Below are 19813 nucleotides of genomic sequence, written 5' to 3'. Positions count from 1 at the left end.
GTTTCTGTTGTTTTGATGAACTGGGTGGAGTGAGACACTCCCCCCCTTTTACCTCCCACAGCAGAGGAGCAGTAACAGGGAGTAGAGACTTCACCTGGGGAACAGCTCCAGAGGCGGATGGGGATGGAAACAGGTTTAAATCATGGAGACTCAGACTGGGAGATGTGTTTGCTCTGAGCACAACCCTTTTCCACTTGGAATGCCATTTGCTGTACAAGGTTGGTGTACAGAGATGGTAAAAGATACCCGGGCCCTGAGCCAGGGAACCTCCAAACCCCCTGAAGCTCCCAGGAGGCTGCTTCCAGCCAGTTCCCAGATGCAGGTTAGGCTCCAAGCCTGTTCCAGATGTAATCTCTAGCTTGGGGCCCATCTTGTGTTCCCACGTCTCAAATTAACCTTTGTTCCCATCAGAGCCACCTTACACTGGCACCACAGCAGCCTGTCAGGCCTGTTTTGTGTTTCCAAACACTCAGCAAAACCTTTTGTGACACGAATGAGCCTGATCCTCACAGCCCCTGGCCAAGACACTGAAACCTCCTCCAACCAGCTCTGGCCAAGCCTCAGGTGACATCAGAGCAGGACAGTGCTGTCATGGTGCTGCAATCCTGCCTGGAATCACCCAGCTCACAGGCACCGCATCAGGAATTAAACATTGGGAACTACAAGGTGCACCTTTCCTTTCCCCTCTCAAAAAGGGACATTCCCAGCCAAGGGTGGAGCCTGGTGCTGGAGTTTAACTCCATTTTAAGGGCTTACTCACAGCTGTACTCCCAAGCACACCACAAGAACCGTTTGGCACCAGAGCTTAGCCATAAGTTAGTTTTGGCACATTGTTCCCACTAATTACTTCTGGGACAGAATCTGCAGACACTGAAGTCTTCGGGTTTGCTAGGAAGGGTAAGCTCACAACTGCCACTTCAGGAAGTGTTTTAATCCAAATCCTTCCTACCTGCACAAAACCATTTCTGTCCAAGAAGGATCAGAATCATTACAGTTTGGAAAGCACCTTTATGAGCATGGAGTCCAACCTTTACAAAAATAACCAAATAAAGCCCAACTTCAACTTGTAAGATTTTCCACAACCTATTTTATTCTGAAACAGAAGCAAGCAGGGAATCACTTTTTCCTCCAGCCACGTGTAGATCAGGTCCTGGGGGGAAAAAAAAGAAACAAGACAGTGTCAGAGCAGCTGGAAGGTTCAGGATTTGCACTATTTAATCTGGAGTAGAGGTCTCAGGAGACAAAACCTTGCTCCCACCCAAACCACTGGCACTGGCACCCACATCCTTTTTGGTTTTAGTGGTCACTTACCCATGGTGTGGCTGCAACAACCACTGAGCAGGAACCTGTGGCTACACACAGGTGGCCATTTCACATGACGTATCAGTAGTCACTTGTGACACTCAGTCCAGAACCACCTTCCTTCTAGAGCTGGGAAAAACCACAAACCAAGGCTGTAACTGTTTTCCTCAAAAAGTCCATTCTGAAACAGTTCCTGCCCCTCTGGTCTCAAAGCACCGAGTAGCTTTTCCTTTTCCCATTTATCATTAGGCTGCTTCTCCACTTTCTTCTCCCTGTTACACCATGGAAGCCAAAAGCTCCATGTGCTTGTCCCAGTGCCTGATCCTGCCTGGAAGACAGCTGTGCTGTCAGAGCACCCCATGTGCCTGATTTGTGGTGCCATTCCCTCCCCTTCCTCAAACCAATCTTGACTCCTGACGACACTCCCTGTCACCAGCTCTGCCGGGCAGCCTGTCAGAAGCTGTTATTGACCTTCTGCAAACAAAACCAAATTCTGCTCAATAAAGCATAAAATCATTTAGCAGAAGGCAGGTGTCAGCTGCCCAAGACAAAGTGCTGTTCCAGCCTGTGTGTTCAGTGACTGTACATCAAGCAAGATAAAAAATGCATTTCTTATCTGCCCTAAAACCTGTCACTGTTTGCATAAGGAACTTGAAAGCTCTTTACAGCTCTAAACTGTGCTATGACAACAGCAGCTCTGCAGCTGTGTTGGGGCTGTGGGGAGCTGTGCCTGGGACTGCCCTTGGCTGCTGTCACACATCACAGGGTGGCAGGACAGGGGAAGGGTTCTGTCACACTGGTGCCACTCACGCCTGTGGGCTCTTTGCAAGGGGCAGGGGACCCACTAAGGGAAGTAGCTGAGCCTCAGTGGACATTTTCCTCCTCAAGCTGAGTGTCAGACAGGGATAACAGCACATCACAGGCTCAGTGTCTGTCCCACCCCTGGCTACACAGCTGTTCTCCCTGGGATTTTTCCTGGTAAAACTTCAGAGATTAGACTCAGCAGGTGACTCAGGCCTGGCATATAATTAATGAATTAAAAACAAACAACACACAATACTGAAGAATTCAATTCTCTTACCAGCCTGAAGCCCAATGTAGCAGCTGCCCTCTGGCCAAAGCTGTCTTTGGGCAAGAGCAGCCTCAGGATTCTGCAGGACCATTTCCTCCTAAATACAAGTTGCAATGAACACTGTTAGCACGAGCGATTTAAATAAAGTTTGTCCTCTTTTCCTCACCTCTCCTGAAAAAAACCCAGCACTGGATCACAGAGCAAGAATTCGACAAATTCTCCATTTAGACAGGCAAATTTGGTCTCACAAACTTAGCAGAGCAGAAACCTGTCCCTCAAGACACAGGGGAGCTTGTTTGCCAGGGGGCTGTCTCATTCAGACAAGGAACTTTGGGAGGTGGATGCTATTTAAATCCTTGGTTAAGAAAAAAACCCCACCAGCTCTGACACGTTGGTGGTTTGGACCCTTTTAAGCTGTTTCAACCTGACATTCTCCCCATCATCTTCCAGAAACCTCTCAGTCTAACTCGCTCCCTGCACACAAGAATAATCTATCCAGCCATGGTGTAATTTGTCTATGGGTTTATCTTGAGAAATGCATTCATCAGACCTAGGACATCCCCTCAGGAGGATTCCTCAGGGTGTGTCCTTCACAGGATGACCCTCTGGGGCAGGAGAGCTGCACCTCCCCAACCCCAGTAACCTGATGCAAGTTTGAAACTGTCCCAGAGCACCTCCAGGTAGGCAAACAGAGCAATTATTCTGTCACTAGGTCTATTTTTGTGACAGATACAGTTATGAGATGAGCTGTGTCAAGTGTCTCCATAATGGGCTGTCATGCAATCCCTCCTACCTCTAATCCTACTCTGGCTCATCTCTGACCACGCTGACAAGCAGGGGCTCTCTTGGGCACCAACACCAGTAAAATTCCCATTCATTCCGTGCTGCTTTTCAGCTTGTGCCCTGCAGCAGCAAAGGGCAGCACACTCAGGTGCCAGCTGTGACAAAGCTACAGCCTTGACTGGCTTAATTACATTCATCAAGCCGTTGGGCTTTTATATCCCTCCCAGGAGACCCAGGGCTGCAGGAGGATATCATTTGACACAGCAGAGAGAGTCTTTCTTCCATAACCCACCAAGAGGAGAAAAAACCACACTGTGCCAAGACAGATGCTGCTGTTTCTCACCATTGTGCAGGTGCACTGTCAGTCCAGTGGGTAAATCAGCTCCCCAGCCACAGGAGTGTTTTTACCCCTTCTTGACACGGTGTCGTGCTCTGAAACCGAGAAAGGAGACAGAGTTAGTTCAGGTAACAAACCATTCCTTCACCTTTGTGTCTCTAACACTGAGCCTCAGAGTCACGCTTCCACAGAGGAAAAATCAAATTCAGACAGGGATAACTTTTATCATCACTAGCTCAGCTTCCAGAGCAGCTAAAGCGTGCAGGACCACCCCAAACCGCAAATCTGTTCTTGCCCTCGCAGCTATCACTCTCCTCACCCGGGTGGCACCGACACCTGCGGCTACACGCGGCTCCCGGGCCCCGGCTGTGCGAGGGGGCTCTGCCCGCTGGACCCCCTGCTCGCGGTGCTCGGAGGCTGCCCCGACAGCAGCGCCCCGGCTGAGCCGCACTGCCCATGAAACGCTGTCCCGCAGGTGTCGCTGAGGAAGAATCAGCACAGGCGGAGTGAAACGCTGCGAGCTGAGCATCGCTCGGGCCAGCCCGCGGTACCCGGCGCAGCCCCGTCACGGCAGGGCCGGAGCCCGCGGAGCGCAGCGCGCCCGGCCTTGCTCTCTCCATCCACCACGGCGGGGGGCCGGGCCACCATCGCGCCCCCCATGCAGCTCTCCAGCCTTCGCCGCAGCCCTACGGGCGGTTCCGGCGGCGCACGGGAGTTCCCCGCGCAGCCTCCCGCCATCCCCGCTCCCCTCCCGCATCCCCGTGCCCGCGGATGGCGGCGGATGGCGGCCGTGCCCACTCACCACACAGCGCTCCGCCGCCATGCTGCCCCAGAGACCGCGCGGAGAGAGGGGTGGGCCGCGGGGGCTCATGGGAACTGTAGTCCTGATCCGTGAGGGCGTATGGGAACTGTAGGCCGGCCCCCTGGGGCGCGGGGGCTGATGGGAACTGTAGTCCCGTCCCTCAGGACGAAACAGAGCTGCTGCCCCCCTCATCCCACTCATTCCTGGCATTTACTAATTATTTATTAATTCTTCATGCCCCCTGTTCTTTAGGGAGACATGTATGATTGTGCTCAGCACGCCAAATGCTTCAAAAGGCTGAATATGCATTAGCTCATGGAGGAAGGGGCTAATTAGTGGGAGATCAGGGATTAGTCAGAGATTAGTTAGCAAATGTATGTGCCACTCTTTGAATGTGCGATGCTTCCAGGATGTGCTGTGATTGTCCTTTGCTGTTAAAACCTGACAGGAAATCCACAGGATCCTATTTAGCTTGTATATGAAACTATAAATGGAATTGTAACTTATGTATGAAACTATGGATGATTCTATTTAGCTTCTATATGAAATCTGTGTGAACATTAACAAAGTGCAGAAAGAACCAAGGAGAAGAAAAACAAGAACTGCTAATATCTACTTTCTTGCCCCAAAGGCTTATCCATCCTTGTGGTAAAAAGCTCCAGTGGATGGGAACGGAAAGCCAACAAACGGGAATCTGAAAGCAGCCAAGTCTGAGTAGAGACGACAGCCCCAATGTCATCCCTGAAATGTCTGGAAAGTGTGGGATTCGCGATCCCTTGGGGTGTTTGGCTCAGAGGTGTGCTCATGGAAAGTTGCCAGGTTCCCACATTCCCTTTGCTCTCCAGAATGGCCCATGCTGTTTCTTAAAGCTTCTCTTAAAGACTCAACGGGCTGCAGGAGGCTTTAAAAAAAAAAAAAAAATTTTTGCAAGAAGGCTGGAGAGAGATGCCAACGTGCTGGTGTAAATAAGCTGCTCCCAACACAAGCAGCTGGCTGTGAGGTGCTCCCCAGCTCTCTGTGCCCCCCGCGAGATGCAGAAAGCCTGAATGCTGTCCTGGCAGGGAAGAGCAGCCTGCAGAGAGTCCTGGCCTCTGACATGAGTACACAAGGGTCCTCCTGCCCCTCTTTGGAATGAGTGTTTGGCCTGGTAGGAAGGCAGATGATGATACAGAACAGCAGCCTTTGCTCCATGAAGATTTGGCTGGCAATCTGCCTGGCTGCTTTTAGCTTCCTAAATAAGCAAATATAACCCGTCTAATTCAACTAGAATTAGCCCTTTAAGTCCCCACGGGAGGCAGGTTTTAAAAAATAAAACAGCTAAAATCCCCATTGTGCAGCGTTCAGATCCTGGAAGGAGAGAAGATGTAACTTGGATGTGCCAAGGGATTTGCCACTGTCTTGATTTTTGGGTGGAAGCCTCTCAGCCCGCAGAGCCCGCGTGTGCCTGTAAAAGGATAAGCTCTGCCAGGTACCAAGTAATGAATGGACTCCTCAATTAAAAGCTCGGGAGACCAGCATGAGCTAAGCGTGCAGTCGATTGGCCCTAATTATTCATGGTGGCAGCGCACGGGTGATGTTTCCAAGGGTATCTTGGAGTCAGAGCAAAGGCTCGGGGTGAAGAGGGATGGTCATTGCCCCGCCCATGCCCACGCGTTCCTAATTCTCCGCAACTTTGCCTGCGGGGGGAATTAATCGAGTTTTCTCAGCTCTTCCCTTTAGAGGGCGACCATGTCCCACGGATCCCCGGCGTGGAACCTTCTCCGGGAGCTGCAGGACGAGGCAGAGCCTCGCCGAGGTCAGCAGGATGTGGTGGCTGTTCTGAGGGTCTGTGAACCTTCCGAGATGTGAAGGAAGTTACAGCCTGGTCTGATGGTTCTGAACGTACTCTCCTTCCTCAGGCAGCTGCAGTCCTGCTCCCAAGGGCAATTTGGACATAATTTGGATAGATTTCCTGCGGCCGATCTCCATCAGTTATGGTATTTTCTCCCTCCAGTGTCTGAAAGGTGGAGCGAGTAAGAAAAGCTGTGAAAAGGGCACATAGATCTACACGGGAACTTTTGGGGGCTGCTCTCAATTTCCCTGCAGAGGATTTGGAGGGGATTGCTTCCTCCCACGAATCGTATGAGAGATCAGTATCTGTCCTGCAAAGCTACAGCATTACCCTCTCCAAAGAAGTCTGGGCTCAGCTGTGAGGTGTTTGGTTATCCCTAGGGCAGATAGCAGGAGAATGGGCAGAATATCTGACAGAGAAGGGAAGGATGGAAAAACAAATGGAAATCAATGACAGAACCACTCCACCGTCAGCTGGGCTTTGATCCCAGGCTCAGATTGAAGGACAAGGTCACCTCTCAGTTTTCCACCCTTTTCCTCTCTTAGCTGCCTGTAAATCCCTTGAGGGAGAAACTCTCCATGCTTATGGACAGTAATTTGATTTCCTCCTGATTTTCCCTCTGCCTGCCCCAGTCCCACCCTGCAGACACGGCTCCACAAAGCCTGGAGAAACAAAACATCTGGGGGTTCAGAGATGCTTTGCTGTGGTTACCTTCAATATATGGCCAGGGGGAAGCAGCCAGGGTGTTTGAACCCATTAAAAAGCCAGTTCCCCCCTGGCAGACCCAAGCCCCCTGCCAGGCTTCAGTGTACAGAGCATGAGGAGATGCTGAATGAAAAATTTCTGTCTCTGTCAGAAATGCTGGGTGCCCAACAAAAAACAGTCCCTGGGGCTAAGGCTGGAGATTGCTTGCTGGTATTTCAGACTTCTGAGAGAAAAGATACTATTAAAAAAAAAGCCTGACACAAGGTCCTCGATCCTGGTGTCAGTTGCTTCAAATCAGTCCCCTGAAATGGCAGAAAGGCTCTTTGGAGCTCAGCAGCAGACAAGCAACATCTTCCCACACAGGACAAGGCACACTGCAAACAAAACATCCTTCCCTGCTCCTGGCAGCAAAGCTCTTAAGCCTTCATTTAATATTAAATACACGTTTAAACCTAAGCCCATTCCTCCTCAGCATGTCTCGTGTGCTTATGTAGAACTTCAGCAGGCTCAGGAATGCTCTGCTGTAACTGGAGGCCTGTGTGCTGAATAACAAGAGCTTTATGCTTACAGAATAGCTGTGCAAAGAAGGGATGTCTTTTCTGGGATGGATTCTGCAGGCTGAGGAAAGGAAACCTTCCCCTTTCTCCTGATGGTGTAGAAGAAATGGCAGCTCCAGCCACCCAGCTCTTCCTCCTGCTTCTTCCCCTTTTTCTCAACCGAGTTTTGGGCACAGTGCAACAAAGCCAACCTCAAGGTACTGTATTTTGAGTGCAACACAGAATGGATCTTGAGGAGATTGTGTCAGTGGGATGGAGACAAGCTGATCAACACCTTGGATCCTCCAGGTCTGTGTCCCAGCCAGGCAAAGTGACCGTCTCGTCAGAGGGAGCCAGATTGTGTTCCCAGCTCCCAGTTCCTTGGAGCAGCGACTGGAACAGAGAGCACACACAAAATGTTCCAATGGCAGTGTGTGCACAGATAAATCCTGGGGCCAGACTGATGTGTTTGTTGAACAGTAGCAGCAGGAATCCAGCTTCTTCATGGATGAGTATGTTTAATTAGAATATACACCCTCCGAGCACACCCGGAGATGGGAGAGGTGTACAGCTACACAAGTGCACCCAAAGGTGGCAGGAAAACTTTAACACTGTAAAGCTACCGGGAACAGGAGAGAGATTTCCTTTTAGGCCAAGTCAGTTGAGCAAGGAAAGCAGAGTTGTCCTTGCTTTGGGCAAAGAGATGGATCCTGTCTCTATTTTCTGTGTCAGCCTGAGCAATTACAGCATGGCAAGCAGAAAGGGAGTGAGTTGGTATAAAAATACTCAGGTAATATTAATGGGAAACTTCTCAGGTCCTCTTTTATCTTTCTGTTTGCTTTTTGGCTGATTACTCGGCCAACCAGCCATTGGTGCAGCCATCCCAGTCTGCACTGTCCTATAAGCAATATTTCATCTATCTGGCTCAGATACCAGAAATATGCTGGGCACACACAGAACAAACATTTTCTTGCACGTAATTAGCATAAGCTGCACCAAGGTCAAGCAGTTGTGTCAGAGCACAATGCAAATCAACATTTCTTCCTACTGCAGATGGAAAATGGAGAATTGCAAATGCTGTATCTCCCGCTCACCTCTTGCTTCCCACCGTTTATTCCAGAGGAAGGAGATAATTGTTTCGAGCTACTTTTGAAAATAGCATCTCTGCTGCTTTCATTGCTTAATGGGAAAGAACAAGTTTAAATGATGAAAGGCCATGTTATTTCAGGACCTTTTGGTTAATTTTTCTCACCCTTGTGCAGGGAAAGCAGGCCTAATGCCTAATTTGACTAAGTCTGAAGGTAAACTGAGGCTTTTCAAGATGACAGAGGGCAGCTGGTTAAAGGACAGTGCTTATTCCTCCTGCTGCCTGTAAAAAGGTTTGTTAAGAACAGTTTCCCAGCGACATCTGCTTGAAGGAGCCCTGCTGTGGGGCATCAGCCCAAGGGCCACCCAGACTCATGTCATTTTTCCAAGAGATCTTCAAAACGAATGCCTAGGGAATGCAGGAGCAGCGTGACTACTTATGGTGCATCTCCCAGCACCTTTCTGGCCACCAACCATTCGAGGGGTGCAGATTCTGGGAGCTAGAGGTCAGTTCACTGCCCTGCTAATGGGTGTTCTTTGGAAGGGAGATTTCAGTAACTTTGCTTTCCATGAACTTGCTCAGCCTGCTGTGCATCTGGAACAACCATGGGGAGGAGAGGGACCAGCTTCCTTTTGTTTGCTCCATGTCTGGCTCCTGGTAGTTTTGCTTGGTGGCCCCAAGTTCTTGTACAGGAAGAGACCATAAATGGCCTTTTCTACCCACCCTCCCTGTGCAGGCTGAACTCATGGATCTACTTATCCTATCCTCGTCTTCAGGCTCACAAGTGTGATCTATTCAGAGCAGATCAAAGTAGATCATGTTATTTTAAACCATTGTTTTCCTCCAGAATGTGATCTATCCACTTGCAGATGGCTTTTATGGTCTCTAAAGCCTGCCATGGATTAGCCTGAGTTTGACTGTATAAACATTTCTCTATCCCACATCCTGCTTCCATGGCATGTCTCGTACTCACTTCTCTGTCCTTTCACTCAGTCTAAACATCCTGCAGAAAGCACCCAGCTCTCCTGGACAGCCTTCCTCGCTCCCTTTCCCCACAGGTTGCAAATAAAACTCAGTCAAGCCCAACACAGCCCCCAGATTCCTGGAGACCTGCCTACAAGGGAGAGGCTCACACGCCTTCCTTTCTGATCGAGCCACCACCACACTGCTGCGTTGCTGTTGCTGCAAGGTCGGTCTGCCTTCAGCCATCTCTCCCCCTGCGCATCTCGAGCGCTCTCCTCTCTTGCCTCAGCTGTCATCTCCTCGCTGCTGAAGGAGGTGGGCGGGAGAACAGGCACCGCGGGAGATGGCTAATCTTCCGTAGCGCTTGTGCTCGGGGATGGGAGCGCTCAGCTGCTCCGGCATCCTCCTCCACCTCTCCTCCCAAGGTCAGGGGGAGGAAGCCCCACCGTGGCTGCCTGGCACCAGCGTGTGAGCTCTGCGGCCTGGGAAGTGCTGCTGGGGGCTTGGGGGGCTGTTTGGGGGAGCTGGACATGCACCCCTTTATCCCAGAAACCAGGGGCTGCACCCAGCACACTGCAGAGAGGACGGAACTGCTGCAGCAGGACTCAGGGTAACCCCGTCTTCTGGAGGGGGGAGGACTGAGGCTTAGGGGGTCATGGGGGTCCTTTCTGCTGGAGCAGCTGTGGGACAAGCAAGGTGAGGCAAGGGGGAACCAGGTCAGCGTGGGTGGTACTGTCACAAACCGCAGCACCTGGTTTTCCAGAAGTTGCATGTGAAGAGCTGCTGACTTGGAACAGCTGGCAAAAAAACTGGAAACAACCCCACTCCACCCCAATCATTATTTAAACAGTATAAAGGTCTCTGTAAATGTTTAAAACAACGTGGTTGTGAGGGGAAGGAGAAAGACAAACAAGTTTGCTGTTTCAGCTTTGCAGAAACAGATCTTAATTTTTGGCAGGGTTTTATTCAACCAGAGGATCCAGCTGCTAGCCCACTTTGGGAGGCTCCAAATTCATAATCACTTCCCAAACATCTTCTTCCAAGAGGCTGCAGTTTGGCATGGGCACCACCTTTGATGTCTGTGTTTGGTCAGTGCCTCATGCCATAGGATCACAGTTCATGGCCAGGGCACCTCTGCTAGCAGTCGGTGCCTGTGAGTGCTCGCTCTCAGTGGTGTTTGTCTTTCCCAGACCCAAGATTTATGGTGGTGAAAACTCAGCAGGAGCCAGGGAGCTCAAAGGAGCAAGGTGCTATGGGCTGGCTGAGTGCTGGGGTATCTTTCCTACATGTGAGCAGAGCAAGAACCAGGAGCCCCTCTTCTCCCTGAGCACCTCTCCCAGTTCCCAGCCCACTGCCCTTCCTTCCTCATCTGTCTCAGCAGCACTGCCAGCACCTGCTGCATTACCACGGCAGAAACCCTATGTAATTCCCGTTTAAACACACAGCTGGCACCATGACTTCAACTAATGCAGCTTTTTGCTGTTGAAGAGCTGGAGCTGCATCCTGGTTTGGCTCCAGGCTGAGAGGGAATTGATCTGAAGCACTGGGCGTTGCAGGCTGCTGGAGATCCGTGGCTGCTCTGCAGCCTCCATGCGGATCTGATGCCCTGGGTCCCAGATTCCAAACCCTGGAGTATCAGTCCTGGAGCAGGACCATCATCAGTGTGGGCTCTCAGGGAAAGGAGGGCATCCTGCTCAGCATGAGGGAGACTTTGGACTGTGAAAAAGAGCGTTCATCCACGAGGAAGACAAATGAGAACCAGGTTCCTGGGGAGCAGAGGAGGACTGTACTTCCCACCAACTTGCCCAAGGTCTCAGCTTGTCCCCAGCCCCCAGTCAGGTCTTGTTTCTGCCCAGTCCTACCTGCTCTGCTCCTGTCCAACCAGGGAAGGAGTTTGTGCTCCTGCTCAGTTTTGTGTTTGCCCTGGTGTCATTCTGGCCCAGTCCTGCTCAGCCCCATGCCCAGCTGTGGGTTATAGATCCCCTCAGCACCCAGGGCTGGGTGGCTGCTCTCTGCTCTGCCTTGCTTTGTCCAGTGTGTGCAACCTGTAGTGCTGCAGAAATGTGCTCTGATCTCCTGCATTTGCTCTACAGCCTCTAGAATTACGTTCCTGCCTCAGCTGTTCAGTCTGACAATGGTGCTGGGCTGTGATCTGAAGATGCTGCTTCCAAAGAAACTCAAATACCTGTTGGGTGGCTAAAGAAGCCGACAGCTGACCTTGCTGCTGCTGAGGTGTGTGTGGCTGTTCCTCTGTAGATACGTGGGGAAGAGGTAAATGGTGGTTCCTCCTACAGACAGTCCCAGCCTGGCTCTTGCTGCTTCTCTTTCTGGAGTGACCTGATCCAAACCAGAAAGACTGAGCTCAGCTGGGCTGGCTTAGCTCTTGAGCAAGGCTGCTCCTGTTGCCTGGGACTTCATGTAGTTTAGGGGGGGAAAACTCTGATGCTATTTTCAACCAAAGCCTGAAGAGTGATGTGATGGACCAGCTGCTTGTGTGCTGTCCTTCCTCCCTGGAGTCCTCTTCCACTCAAATCAGTAACTGCCCACAGACAGCACCAGGAAAAGCTGTTGCTGGGGTCTCCTTTGCTTTTCTAACTTCAGCCAGCTCCTGTGCAGAGCCTACACTGAGATAAAAGAGACTGACACAGTGTGAAACCTCCCTCCTCTTCAGCAGATGGTGTTTGTGACAGTGGACTTTGCTTGTGCTGTTGTAGCAGAACGGCCTGGGCTAGCCAAGAAACAGAAGGAGAAGCTGCAGTCTAGGCTTGCTGGAACTGGCTTGCTGTGTAAACCTGGCCTGAAAGCCTGGATCACAAAGGAATTCTTGGCTTTTCAAGGATTGGGCTTCTCTGTCATCTCCAGCTTATAAGCTAAAGCGCTGTCGTGACTTGCCTGCAGTCAGTAGCTCCAGTCACTCTGAAGCACTCCTGGCAGGCTCCCGGGAATCTCAGTGAGCAGGGAGGTGATGCGTGTTGCAATGTGAACTTCATGTTACCCTCACAGAAAACCTTAATGCATCTTAAGTGGGGGTAACCTGGTGTTGCTGCCTTAGGCTTTAGCAGATCAGCGCTGTACCTGTCCTAGCTGTGAACTCTACAAGCTTCATGCCTAAAAATCCTCATGGTCAGAGAAACTGCCCTGACTTGAGTGAACCAGAGTTGCTGCTGGCTGAGCTTGTTCCTGCATATCCTTCTAAAATGATCACTGAGAAGGTGAAGCTGAACCTCCATCAGACCCATTTCTGTCAGACTGCTGAGCACTAACCGCAGTGGATGATTTCAAGATAAGCCTCAGTCTCAATCAGGGTGAACAAGAAAAACATATTGCCTTCATATTGTCTGAAGGCTGCCTTCTGCACCATGACTGAGGGTGGAACCCTGTTATCAGCAAGAAGCAGGTGTCAGCTGGCATAAGCCCTCCAAGGAACTGGCTTGCCAATATTTCTGTCCTTATTCTATCTATCACATTTAAGATGTGAGCGAACACAGAGAAAGTGTTGCTCCTTCAGCTGAAAGGGGCAAGAAGCCATGTTCTATGAGGCTGCTTGTGTGTCTCAGCAGGCTCCAGGCCTCCAGAAACACTTTCCTCAATTTTCTTCTGACTATCTGTGACTATCTCCCTCCTCCCAACCCTGCCAAATCACAGCAATCTGTGAAGAAACTGGTGAGCATGGCAGGGAGACTATTGCAGGCTCTGTCCCACATTTGGTTAATAACTGGGAAGGATATTAACCTTCATGGGGAAAGGGGTTGTGTTCATCTGGGAGCTCTGCTATTCAAGCACACAGAAATCCCATGGGCACAGATACCTCCACCTGCAATCCATGCTCAGCCCGTGCAACCCCTTGTGTCCTTCCCTCCTCGCCAGTCAGACTCCGATAGCACCAGATTTTTTCACAGCACTCGGGGCCAAACTTCTCTTAGTTCTGACAAGCCTCAAAAACTCTTTCACAGCAAGCCATGTGTGAACTTGACGTGCTCCATATCAGCACCATCTACCTGCCTCTACCCTGCCTGATTACAATAGGGACAACAGGCCTGGGCAGGTAGGAGGACACTGGACACAGCTGGATTTGGATGCTGGGGAGTTCAGCCAGAGTGCACTGTTTCCCACAGCACTGCCTTCAGCTAAAGATCAGATCTCTCTTCACCTCCTCTTTGACTCAAAGCTCTCAAAGTGGTGCCGTATGGATGTGATCACGATGTTCATTTGTCTCTGGCTGAGCCCCCTCATGATGCAAAATCCCTGGAGGGGATGGGCTGGAGCGGGATGGGGGTTGCTGCTGCTGAGATCTGGTGGTTTTTCCCCTGGGGTTTCAAGAAGTTTTGTTCCACCTGTGAGGAGTGCCAGGCATCAGGGGAAGATTTGTTTCTTGGCAGCTGTTCCCGTTTTGCTCCAGCAAACCGATGCTGTGCTAGGAATGCACCGTGACTAAAATTCCTCTGGGCTGCTCAGGTCAAATAGCAGCAGTAGGGGAAACAGGGGACAGGAGAGCAGTTCTGCTCAGCAAACAGGAGGGCCGAGCCCTTTCATTCCCCTTTCATCCTTCCTTGAGCCAAATACCTCAGGAGCTGAGTAGTTTGAGGGAGAGGAGGAAGCTGGGGGTTAGCAGGCTGCTTCCTCCCACCTCTGGCAGCCTCGGAGCACAGGCATGCACTCTTGGCTCTGCCTGTTCCTGCTCTGGGAAGCTTTGACACTGTCAGTCTCATTGCTTTTGAGGTGGTGTCTGATCCCTGTGGAGAACAGACCATGCTCTCTCCATTTGTTTTGCCGAGGGCTCAGGAAAGCTTTCAGGATCAGAACTTTAAACAAGGGGTGTGACAAGCAGTGACAGTTTGGGAAAAACACAAGCAGCAAAAGGTTTTGGTACTGTCAGAGAACATGACAGGCAAGTTCACAGCCCCTGTGGGCCTTTGGCTTCCTGTTTTCTTTTGCCAAACGGAGAAAGCAATCCTGTGTGCGGACAGAATCGCAGGTGGTGACCCTGTGGCAGGCAGGGCAGAGCTGGAGATGCTGAGAGCAAAGCAGCAAGCCTAGGCAGGGACTGGGACAGGGGGAAATGTTCTGCAAGGGCTAGAGAGGATGCTGTGAGGCATCTGGAAACTCAGCTCCTCCAGCATGCTCAACTCTGTTCGCTGCACCCTGGATGCTGAAATTGCTCTCAGGGCATCTCTTCCTGTTGCTCAGAGGCTGCCAGGGTTGACAGGAACCTCTGGGTCTGGAGTGTGGGGGTGAGAGGAGCCCAGATCTTGTCTCCTTGCCCTCCAGCAGCTGAAGATGCCAGGACTGCTTATGGGGCCAGCGAGCCCTGGGTGGGCGCAGTGTGGAGGCACAGCCCTGATGCTCCAGCCCCTCAGCGCCACTGCAAAATGGGTCGTCCCATCAAAACAGATCTTGCCTTGTTCCCAGACTAAAAGAAGGGGTTTTGTGATAAAAAGCTGCAGCTGGTCTTTCTAATCTTCCACCAGTGTCTGCATTAACTGTCAAGACAGTGATTTCCTTGATGCTGAGCAATTTTTTTCTGTGCACGCATCCAGCTAATCAATTAAGTTTCTCAGCAGCTTCCTCCAGCATTCAGGCTTGGAGGGTGGAAGGAATTTGTTATTCTAGGCACTGTTGGAGAGGCATGAACTGTACTAAAAGCAAATTGGTTGCGCTTTCCAAGCACTGACACTCTTCACTCACAGCTTGTCTTGCTGATCCTCCTCCCTTTGCCTCTTCCCTGCTCTCCTGAGCAGCTCTGGGTGCAGCCCTGGCCCCACCAGCTCACACAGAGCTGGCCTGAGGCACACCTGCTCAGCACAAGCTGTGCCCAGCTGTGGTGAGGCTGGGCTTTTGAGACCCTTGGTGTCCCAGGCAGAGGAATGTGTGTCTTCCTTGGGTAAGGTCTTCCTACAGCAGGTCAGTTTGGCTGTCCAAGGGCTGAATGGTGGTGGTTTGTCTCTCACCTGCTTTCCCAGCTGCAGCTGGTACAAGGTGGCAAGGCTGGGTACCACGCCACTGGCATGGGGACATGCCAGGGTAGGTTGGTTTGTCCCTCGGCTTTTCCCTCTGCTAAAAAATATTCTCTCTTGATGCTTTTATTCTTTTTCCCTTCTTGTTTTCCTCTTCCTTTGTTGCTCCTTGCCCTGCCTAGGTGTGGTCCTCTGCAGCTGGGAGGCAGATGCCATGGGATGTATGAGGAACCTCGGGCTGCGCCGAGCTGAGCACGGGGCTGAGAAAGGGAAGTGCAAGGATCCAGCAGAGTGGGTGGAGGCACCAAGAAATATGGGGAATGTGGGGTGATCTTGGGAAGATTTATGGAGGGTTGAGAAGAATCTCCTGCCAGATAGGATACACCCTGGCTCTCTTCTGGTGGGAATGGGGATGTTTTTTATGAGTGTTTAGCAATGCAGTGGCTCAAACATGGGAGTGGCAGAGCTGCCGGAGTCAGGAGGGCTGCAGAGGTTTGTTAGGAGCACAGCCAGTTGTGTAAAACTCCTCACTCCCCACTCTCCAGCCTGTCAGGACATACGCACGCATCCTGCCGGGCCAAGGAAAACTTGGCCCCAGCAGAGCAGAGCCGGGTGGCTGGAGGGCAGGGATGGCCACAGCTTGAGTCCAGCCTGGCCTGGAGGTGAGCAATTTTCCATGAAGTGAAGCCTGGCAGCCTCAGGAATGCCTGCTCAAAGGCTTCCCTGCAGATTTGTTGCCCAATGTGCCATCCTGCTTGGAAATCTCATCACAGAAGATAAGGAGCAACTGGGTGAAGAAAATGAGCCATGCCTTCGGAGGGTTATCTTTATCAGCAAGAGGATTTCAGCCACCTTCAGTCCTGTTGCTGCTAATGACATTCCTTCTGTAGGTTAAATCCCATAGATGTCCTTCTTGGGAAGTGATTTGGGGAACCAGGAAAGAGAACCCAGGACCCCTGCTGCCAGTCTTCTTTCCAAGCTGTTACACAATACTATTCTGGGGTTAACAAACCAAAAACATCTGGGAATAATCAAAGCTATTTAGGCTCTGAGAAAGCATGGATGGAGAAAGTTTGAAGGAAGCAACTTGAAAGCTCAGCACTGTTAAAAACAGTCTGGAAGCCCTGAAAATTAAAACTAGGGTAACATCTACAAAGAGTGAGGAAGTATCAAAAGAAGGCTCTAATAATCTCTGAGGAGCAGAGAGCAGCCAGAATGAATTGTAATGCTTGAGCTTCTAAGCTACAGGGCATTAAAAAATTGCTTCAGAACAAACAGATCTGTCTTTCCTGCGGTTACCACTGGCAAGAGAGCAAAGGGAAAGACCAGGGGTCTGCCTTAAAAGCAGCCTGGGGATTGGAAGTGTGATCTAAAGACAGATAATTGCAATCTAAAAAAGCCTGGTAATGGTGGTGCAGAGCCCACAGTGAGCAATACCTGCCAGGGCTGGGTCAGGGGGGACACAGGGCACACAGCAGAGATTTGGGCCCAGTGGCATCCCTGGCAGGGGGGCACCAGCCAGTTCAGCTGGGTAAAGCAGGAATGTAACCTGCAGGCTTTGCTTTGCAAGTGGCAGGATGTGTGCATGGTCTGCCTGGTGGCATTGCCACCACAGGTTGTGATCCCTGGAGGATGCTCCTCACGGAGGGTGACAGTGCTTTGCTGTCTCTCACTGCGGGGATCATGCTCAGGTCTCTTCTGGTGTGGGAGCTCAAATGATGCTGGGATCATCCTGGTGGATAACCCGGGGCTGGCAGCTGGAAACACTGTCCGTGGGGTGTCCAGCTGGCAGCAGGGACCGTGGTGCTCTGTGTGCTTGCTGAGCTGCCTGCAGCACTGACCCTGCTCCTTCTGCAGGAACCTGGGGGCTGCTTCCCTGCAATGGCTCAAGGAGCCAGCCCTCGCTGATGGAAATCCCCTCTTTCAGCATCACAGGAATCAAAGCCTGTCTCTGGGAAATCTCACCGCTGCTCATTTATAGAAGCTTTCATCTTGGATGGCCTCTCTCTGTGCTTTCCATTCCCTCTCATATCACTTTGCATCTCTGGCTGTTCCTGCCTCTGGCTGGGTATGGGGTACATGTCTCTCCAAGAGATGGAAAAGTAGCCTGGGTGTGGGGAGGGTGAACACACTGCAGGAAGGACAATGGCCACAACCAGCCACCACCAGAAATTGCTAAAGATTTGGGGAATCCAGATTTGGTTCATCTTCTGTGGCAATCTGGCCTCCCCAGCATCCTTGTAAATGAAAAACCACATAAGCCTCACGCTCTATTATTGCTACAGAGCATTAGAGTCCCTCATTTAGGATAAACATTCTCATCTCCAGCAGAGCATGAATAACATTAAATGAGATAGTTAAAATGTTTCAGGCCAATTATAGCCCTGGTGTAACTTCGGCAGAGTTACACCAGGGATTAATTTGATCCAGAGAGCTCTGCCTCCTGTTCCGAACTGGGATTCCAGCACGGGTAATTACATCCTGCCTCTCTGCACTTCCTCTGGAGTTTTAATTGGGTTGAATGTACTCAACTTCTGCTCTTTTCTTCAGAAAGCCATGAAATTTCCAAACTGCTACATGAGCCAAGGGAGCTGTGCGCTGCCTCTCTGCCGTGCTAGTGCAGGCCAGGTCTGCCCTGGCGTGCAGGCAGCCCGGCATGGGTGCAGAGCAACCTGCACCCTGCTGTACCTTCTGCTGGTAAACCCACCACCCCAATCTTATGCTGGGGGTCCAGCCCTCCCATCCCAGCCTGGATCCCAGGCCAGGACCCTCATGCACTGAGACAAGCAGCTGGATTGTCTCCCCCTTCCACTTCCCAGCCCTCTTAGTAAATCAGCATTAATGAGGGACATTTGACCCTCTCTTTCCCTGAACAGCTTCATGTAGCATTTTTGTTCCATGAGATAGTTAAGAAACTTGAAGCAATTTCCTCTCCTTGCTTCTACTGTAGTTTATTTTGTTGGGTTTTTTGGGTTTTTTGAGAAAAGGAGAAGTTATAGGCCACACATAGCCTTTAGGATGCCTCAGGAGCGGGAGCAGAGGAGAGACAGCAGGGTGTGATGTGGTGGGGATGGAGCAGACAGGGCAGTTGAGATGAGATGACCCCAGTCCTGGTCCACTTGGTTTGTCAGAGAGACCACGTGTGCAACTGAGACAAGAGGGTCAGAGCTGGGAAAGTGCACATGCTGGCTGTGATTAGGAATTTAATTGGGGAGGAATTGAATTCCGAGGCATTACCTCACTGAGTTGGAGCAACACAGAGCCATACATCCTCCATAGCCAACTGTATACAGGGGCGACGGCAGAGGGAAGGGTGCTGGGAACAGTCTCCCTCGCAGATTTCCAGGACTTTCTGCTGCTGTGTGGTCCACTTCCCTTCTCAGAGACAAATGATGAAAACAGACAGCCCGATAAACCCCGGGGAGCTGGGCCCAGCAAGGCCCCACAGCTTCACCTCTCCTCCAGACTGCGTGAGACTGCGGCTCCCACAGCACCTCCAACCCCCAGCTGGGGGTAGCCCACTCAACATCTCGTTCCCCTTTCTGGTTTTTCCCAGACTGTATTTTAGTGGGGACAGAGATGGAAAGAAGAAGAGCAGAGATGTCACAATCCTTCCTTCCTCCTCAAACGACATCTCCACGCCAGTGTGACCACGATGGGGGGACCATGTCCATCAGCATCCCTCAGAAAACCGCTGGTGACGCCGTTCCTGACCTGTGAGAGCTGCCACCACCCCTTCTGCATTTCTCATGAAGTGGAGGGTGGTTTTGGCCAGCAGAGAAGACACAATGAACAAATTAAGCCAGTTCCCACTCCCACCCACCAAGGGCCTTCCGGGACCATCCCAAATCTCCGTGCAAACAGCAAACACCTCGCCGTGGCCAGCAAGCCTTGCGCAGCCTCTGGCTACAGGCAGACTCACCCGCTCTGAGCTCAGCTGCTGGCTGTGGCTGGCTGAGTAAATAAAGAACATTTCTCATGAAATCCACCCTCTCAGAGGTCCCCACGCAGAGAGCTGGCCTTTCCATGGCTCAGGGAACCTTTATCCCCCAAATCTACCACACTCCCCTGCAGCTGATTTAGCAAGCACTGTTTGTGCACCCAGGTTTGCAGGGCAGTGACCCTGTTCCCAGCAGCACTGTGACATTTGCAGGCACCGTTTCCATCTGGCCCCATGTTGTCCTTTCTGGGAGTTTTTGAGTGCTAGTCCAGATGGGGAGAAAGGTCAGAATTATTGATGGAAAGGTCCAGACTGAATCCAGACTGAAATCTGGATTTTTGCTAAGCCCAGGATGACTGTGCCTGGGCTAACCCTGCAGATCAGGGCTCCAGTGGGCTCCCCTCAGTGAGGCTCTACTCCAGTCTTGGGGGCCTCATAGCCCCAGCATACACCCCTCATTCTCAGGGCTCCTCTCCAGCCCATTTCTGACCTTGCAGATCC

The 19813-nt window shown here is 51.3% G+C and overlaps 1 long non-coding RNA gene and 1 other non-coding gene across 3 annotated transcripts; both read right to left on the bottom strand.

The window, feature by feature from the left end:
• Window positions 1-1064: 1064 nt before the first annotated feature.
• On the bottom strand, window positions 1065-4481 carry LOC138119974 (uncharacterized). Of its 2 annotated transcripts, none has more exons than XR_011155689.1 (5): window positions 4297-4481; window positions 3501-3589; window positions 2384-2471; window positions 1312-1431; window positions 1065-1150 (listed from the first exon to the last, which is right to left on the bottom strand). It is a non-coding gene; the product is annotated as an uncharacterized lncRNA (long non-coding RNA). The 2 variants fall into 2 exon arrangements; XR_011155690.1 differs by lacking the exon at window positions 4297-4481 and adding an exon at window positions 3814-4257.
• On the bottom strand, window positions 3659-3734 carry LOC138120382 (small nucleolar RNA R38). Its single transcript, XR_011155842.1, has one exon. It is a non-coding gene; the product is annotated as a small nucleolar RNA R38 (small nucleolar RNA).
• Window positions 4482-19813: the final 15332 nt, after the last annotated feature.

Source organism: Aphelocoma coerulescens, chromosome 18 (genome assembly GCF_041296385.1).
Source record: "Aphelocoma coerulescens isolate FSJ_1873_10779 chromosome 18, UR_Acoe_1.0, whole genome shotgun sequence".
In the NCBI taxonomy this organism is placed as follows: Eukaryota; Metazoa; Chordata; class Aves; order Passeriformes; family Corvidae; genus Aphelocoma; species Aphelocoma coerulescens.
This window is presented reverse-complemented; position numbering and strand designations above follow the sequence as displayed.